The sequence below is a fragment of the Oryctolagus cuniculus genome, chromosome 5 (assembly GCF_964237555.1).
Source record: "Oryctolagus cuniculus chromosome 5, mOryCun1.1, whole genome shotgun sequence".
NCBI lineage: Eukaryota > Metazoa > Chordata > Mammalia > Lagomorpha > Leporidae > Oryctolagus > Oryctolagus cuniculus.
This window is the reverse complement of record NC_091436.1, coordinates 7264844-7270954: the sequence shown is the minus strand read 5'-3', so window position 1 is coordinate 7270954 and position 6111 is coordinate 7264844. Positions and strand designations below refer to the sequence as shown.

The window sequence follows — 6111 nt, the reverse complement described above, 5'->3', positions numbered from 1 at the left end:
ATTTTAGTTTCTTTGTCAGCAAAGAGACTATATTTATATACTGGAAAAAATTAACAAGGCAATATAATCATCACAAAATTTATATTTTTTAAATGAACTATCTACTAATTTGATTTATTATACTTTAACCTCCGATGGATCAAATCCATGAGTTACTGGTGCAGGGATTCCCAAATGGTGATTATGCCATTTCCGGTATGTTTCCCTTCTTAAATGATCAAGACTTGGCTTATTAGCTGCAGGCTGGCATCGTTCTCAAGGGAAGGAAGGTTTATAAAGACCCAAGCAGTGGAGTGCATGAAGGCCTTCCTCCAGGCACTGCAGGAGCCCCCTGCCCTTTGCTGGATGCTGGCTACAGGAACACCAAGTTCTGGACTCATCTGAGCTCCGTTGACTGCTGCCCTACTGCTTGCGATTTAAGCTGGGAATCTGGTTCCCTCTGTAACTCCTAGGTTTGTCCATCTGTTACTACAGGGGCATGAAGCACCAGAAAGAAGTCATCTGTGGGAAGATTCCTGGAAACCATTGCACTTAGTGAAATGAGCCAGTCCCCAAAAGACACCTGCCATATGTTTTCCCTGACTTGTGGTGACTAACAGAGCACAAAATAATGTAATGTATATGAGCGTAATTGTAATGTAATGTATGTAAGGCTTAATTGTTATTTACAGCCCTTGTCTCTACTGTTGAGGAACAGTGTTTTTTTTTTCTTCTATTTTTTGAATTCTTTACTTAGTGGAGGGTTGAGCTTATGATTATAAAATAAACTGAAGGTAGATTATTGGAACAATTAAAAGAAAGAATAAGAAAGGAAGGAGGAGGGAGGGTGTGAGTGTGGTGGGAGGGAGGTAGGGTAGGGAGCATCACTATGTTCCTAAATCTGTATATATGAAACACATGAACCTTGTTCAACTTATATAAATTTTAAAAATAAAAAAAGACCAACTTAACGTTCCATCAAGAGGACCATAGGCCAGTAATTAACAGCACCCTGACCAGCATTCACTTCCTGTACTGGAGTTGAAGAAGAGGGGCAGACAGAGACTCCTGAACGATTCCCCAGACCGTGCAGCAGCACTGCCTCAGGTGTGTCACCTGCTGGCACCGGAGGGTCCCCAGGAAGTGTCTGCCAGTTCCCACTCCTGTCCATCTCTTGACCTCTGAGAGACACCAATGCCTGTGTTCACGTCTCATCACTGACCGTTGAACATTCCAGGTACGTGGCCGACAACTTCAAATATTTAGAAATGATTTTGCATACACCACTTGGAGGGTGGCTGGGTGGGCTAACAGAACAGGGCAGTGCCCATGAGAGCAGATCCATTTATTTCCTCATGGCTGCCCCCAAAAGCTCCGGGAAACAGATAGAAAAGGTCAGGGGTATCAGTGGGGCACACTGGTTTTAGGCTGGCTCTACTAACCCTAGCTGAACGCTGTGGGCTGAATTGTTTCTCGTAGTACAGATGGAGCAGGTTGAACACCGTTTACTTGAAATGCTTGAGAATGAGAGTATTTGTTCAGACTTTGGAATCTTGGCATATACATAATGAGATATCTTGGATATGAGAACCAAGTATCGACATGAAGCCAATTCATGCTTCCTAGGTACCTTATACACGTAGCCTGAAGATTTTTCATAATTTTGTGCATAAAACCAAGTTTCACAGATCGACATTTCCCACTGGTGGCATCGTGGTGATGCTCAGAAAATGTCAGATTTGGGGGCATTTTGGATGTCAGATTTTAAGAGTAGGTATGCTCAACCCGTAGTGTGGTGTGGGCTTGCTTCTTGGAGAATCGGCTTACTAAGCTTGTGATTCGGGTAAATAGTTTAGTCTCCCTGTGCCTGGTATCTCTGGCACATTAGGTAAAGACTTGTCCCCCAGCGCTGAAAGTATAAAAGTTCAAATCCCAGCCTTTCCACTTGTTTCTGTAACTCTGTATGGGAAGTTTATGTAACTTTGTTAACCTCATTTTTTTACATCCTTAAAGAAGGGGTTAAAATGTTACTTCCTCCTAGGACTGTTGGAAGAATTAAGTCAGATAAAATAGGGAAAGACTTGTCACATAGTAAATATTCAATACATGTTAGCTGGCATATATCTGTACTGTGGAGAACTGAATTAAATATCCCTGTGTAAGAAAAATTATTTTATTGTAGATCTCAATAAGTCTTAACCATTACAACGAGGAGGCCTAGCACTGCTCTGTGCCTAGTTCCTGAACCACTCGGTATCTCTGCAGTGACTTAAAGGTAGCGTGCCGGTCACAGGAATGGTACGAGTCTGAGCTGGGTGTCCTCGCAGGACACGGCCACACTTTAAGGCCTTTAAGTGACACACTGAAATTGACAAGAGGTACCAGGACGATTCTCTGTTAGGTCAAGCAGTGAAGTGTGGAAGAACTCGTGGGAGGAGCCGTGTCTCGGGAGCAGTGCCCGTGGATGGTCCCCAGGGCTTTGCTTGATGATAGTAAGTTCATGCCGTCTCGGGCTGGTGACCAGCGTTTTCTGCTCTCATCACTACACGGTTGGGATGTTATAGTTTGTTCTAGATACCACGTGGCAGGCAGGACTTGGCATAATGGGTGTTAGGAATCTTGGAGAGCCAGTGGTTTGGAAAGATGGTGGGTGAAGACTTAGAAAGATGGAAGGTGGCACCTGGAACAGAGGTTTCTCTACCTTCTGGCCAATGCAGAAGGTGAAGCTAGGACAGAGAGGTGCGTACTGAAGGGATAAAGGAAGTGGCATTAAGTCACGGAAGAAAAAAATTACTTAGCAACAGCATAGCCAAACTGGCAGGAACTGGTGAAAAGCCTGCTCCCAGTGGGCTTAAGTAGAGACCAGGTGCTGTGGGGAGTTTCATTTTGGACCAACACCGAGGTCCTGTTACGTTTTGTGATTCTGTAATGGAAGATTTTTATACAGTCTTAATTTTCACAAAAATGCACCCAGGCATAAAGACATGGCTGCAAAATATAAACATTAAACTCTAGCTGGATGATGCCAAAGATGGAAAAATGGGCTAGCTTCAAATTTTACCTGTTGCGAAGTGACCTATGGGAAATGTCTTTTAATCATATTTAAAGAGGATTTTGGATGTAGAGGAGAGCTGTTTATCATGCGTACTTCCATATCCTGAAAAGCGTCTGGCACATACAATCAGATGGTATTTCTTGAACATTCATCTGTCTTAAGAAATCTTTTAAGTTCATTACATTTAATAACTCATCTAACCGTCAAAACCATGCAGTGTGGATGGTGCTACCTTTAACCCATTTGATCCCTGAGGAAACTGGTTCTCAGAGAGGTTTATGTGACTAGTCCAATGTCGCCCATCTAGTACGTGCTGGAGCTGGGGTTCGAACTCAGCAGGTGTGGGTTTCAGGGTCTGTGTTCTCTCCCATCGTCCTGTATTGCCTTGCCTACACGAGGCTATTGAGTCAGTATTTGTTCAACTGGTGAACGGGTGGGTAGATAGAGAGGACTGCAGTGGGCGGGCTGCAGGATGGAGCAATCTGACCACTGACAGTGAGGACGGAGGGGTCAGATCACGCAGGGTGTAGGCAAGACTGACAAGTGGGCCCTGAGGACAAGACTGTCACATGTCCTCTTTGGGCCGATTCTGCATCAAGTAGAACGGGGTGAGGGAGAACGACATGTGTTAGCAGAGAAAAGCGCAAGCTCTTGGGCTCCCTCGTCCTGAACAGAGGAGATGTCGTCTGTCGGAATGATTAGTTGGAAGCTGGCAGTGAAGTCCCTCAATTAGCATCCCTTTAAAATGCCATCTGTAAGTGACTAAAGAAGTGACAGTCTGAAGGCAGAATACAGGGCTAACTTGGCAGAGACCAGACAGGAGCCTGGGGATGGGGCAGAACCACTCCAGCAGCTGTGTTCAATGCGGGACAGGGTCCACCCACAAAGCTGAACAAATGCTTCCCCTGCCACGGAGACAGAGCCTGGAAAATGATTTTTGACAGCAGCGTATGATTTAGTGGGTGCTTAAAGATACAGCCTATACTTAGTTTTATACAAGGTTTAATAGAATGCTTCAAACTTTCAAAACCACTTGGCAGCTTGCAAAAAAAAAAAAAATAGTGAAACTGCACGCAGGTGTCAGAGAAGATGCATGATCAAGTGCTGATGAGATGAAGTCTCCATCCGGACTTCGGGACACCTCGCCCGCTCTCAGTCCCTCTTTTGCCAACACCCCCCATCCAGGCGTGGCGGGGCCAATACACTCGATTACTTCAAAGCCCTAACAAAACAACTTTCCCATTATCATTACCAGGGGATCAGAACCAGCACAGAGGCACCTCTGCAGCTGGGGGCTGAGTCTCAGGGAAAGGTGTAAGACTGAGTGGTTCATTCTGTACTCGAGCAATTGTTCCCCTGGTCGCCTCGCTGCACTGCCTGGTCCTATACAGAGGAGACTTTAGTTTCTAGAAGAGCAGACTGTGGCTCCCAGAAGTCCTCTTGATATTTGTCCCTTCTTCCCTTGCAGCATTAAAAGTCTTAATGGGATGCATTGTTGCTGGGGTACAGAGTGCATTTCCCAGCCTCCCCCATAGCTTGGGGGTCACCATGTGACTGGATCTGGTGACTGGGACATAAGACAAGTGTGAAACATGTGACCTCTGGGTTACGCCCTGACAGGGAGAGGCACTGCCTTGTCCCTTCCCTTCCCTTCTTACTGGGACTCGACATGTAACTGGCATGCTCCCGTACTGCAAGGTTGGATGGAAACACCAAGTCTTTGCCTCTTCCTGCAGCCTTTACAGACTGGTGTCTTTCCTTTGGTGATGTAATTTAAGTCCCTCCACATCTTTTCACGGCTTGATAGCTCCTTTCTTTCCAGTAATATCCCACTGTATGAATAATATCCCACTGTATGGAAATATCAGTTCGGTATCTTCCAAGTGTTGACAATCATGAATAAGGCTGCTGTGAATATCCACGTGAGGATTAGGTGTAGAAATATGTTTTCAACTCATTTGGGAAATCCTCAAAGAGAGCAGTTGCTGGATCATATGGGAAGAATATGTTGAGTTTGTATGAGACTGCCAAGCTGCCTTCCATAGTGGCCATACCATTCAGCATTCCCCCCAGCAATGAAAGAGAGTTCCTGCTGCTCCACCCCCTCGCCGGCCTTCGGTGTTGCTGGTGTTTTGGATTCTGGCCATTCCAGTAGGTGTGTAGAGGTATCTCACTGCTGTTTGAATTTGTGATGGCCAAATGGCATATGTCGTGGATCACCTTCTGTAGGCTTATTTCTACTGGTGTATCTCTTTTTTTTTGGTGGGGTGTCTGTTCAGGTCTTTTGCCCAGTCTTAAATCTGGGTGCTAATTTTTTTATTGTTAATTTTGGAGAGTTTTTTTTTTCTTTTTGGCAAATTTTAGAGAATAGTCTCTTATCACATATACCCTTTGCCAATATTTTCTTCCAGCCTGTGGAAAACCACCGTTTCATGATTGACCAGTTTGACGGGAGGGATCAGGAGTCAAATTACAAACATGGTCCCAATGTTCCTGTATTTCTTTTGTCCTAAGTCTCTTTAACCTGAACTTGTCTTTTCTCCCTTCCATTTGCTATTCTAGGCCTTTGACGTGTTGGAGAAACCGTTCATTTGTTCTGTATAGTTTCTCGTGTTCTGGACTGCACCAAGGGCCCAACAGTTTCCTGAATGCCGCCCTGTGGGTTGGTGTAGGTCCATAAACCAAGGGGCCAAGGTTGGGCCAGACAAGAAGCTGTCTAAAGAGAACACGCCTCAGTTGGGACAGCATGAGAGGCGGCAACATGAGGGAAAAGCTGTCAAGAACATGACAGAGAGAGTCTGCACATTTTAGTTCTCAGCCAGGAGAGACAGCAAAGCCTTGATTATGGGATCACCTGGGCACAAGAACTCCTTTTGAATGAGTTGTGTTAAAAACTGCCTTTTCTTAGACCCCACGAGGCATCTCTGAGGTGTGGTAGCAGCGTCCCCATGGCTGCTGACCACGTCTGTGTTGTGCTGCGCACTGTCCAGGTGTTTCTTCTCTGTCAACTGGCTGGGTCCTCACCCACTGAGATCCACAGGCCTCTGTTCTCATCTTATAGTTGAGGACACTGGGAC

The 6111-nt window shown here is 45.4% G+C and overlaps 1 protein-coding gene across 8 annotated transcripts in view; it reads right to left on the bottom strand.

Annotated features, from left to right (window-relative positions):
• PRKN (parkin RBR E3 ubiquitin protein ligase) overlaps positions 1-6111 on the bottom strand; it is a 1400595-nt gene that overhangs the window by 131147 nt on the left and 1263337 nt on the right. The window lies entirely within an intron of this gene.